We start from the raw sequence: 200 nt of genomic DNA, 5'->3' as shown, positions 1-200 counted from the left end.
CGACCAAGGTTTTAAGGCAATCAGCATCACGTAAGGTGAAGTCTTGTTCTTCGATCACTTTTTTTTGGTTTACATGTCGGGTGTGAGATTTTTTCTTTTTTTTTTACTCATAAATATTTCATAAAAGCATTTTCTCTCTGGTGGGCGGTTAAGCTTTTTGGTTTTGGCGGACTTTCCTGATAGAAATCTGCGTCTATATA

General features: G+C 36.5%; 1 protein-coding gene across 1 annotated transcript in view; it reads left to right on the top strand.

Moving 5' to 3' along the window:
* Positions 1-200, top strand: part of LOC119591123 — a 5,416-nt gene that overhangs the window by 3,476 nt on the left and 1,740 nt on the right. The window lies entirely within an intron of this gene.

This window comes from Penaeus monodon, chromosome 28 (assembly GCF_015228065.2).
Source record: "Penaeus monodon isolate SGIC_2016 chromosome 28, NSTDA_Pmon_1, whole genome shotgun sequence".
NCBI classification, from domain to species: domain Eukaryota; kingdom Metazoa; phylum Arthropoda; class Malacostraca; order Decapoda; family Penaeidae; genus Penaeus; species Penaeus monodon.
This window is presented reverse-complemented; position numbering and strand designations above follow the sequence as displayed.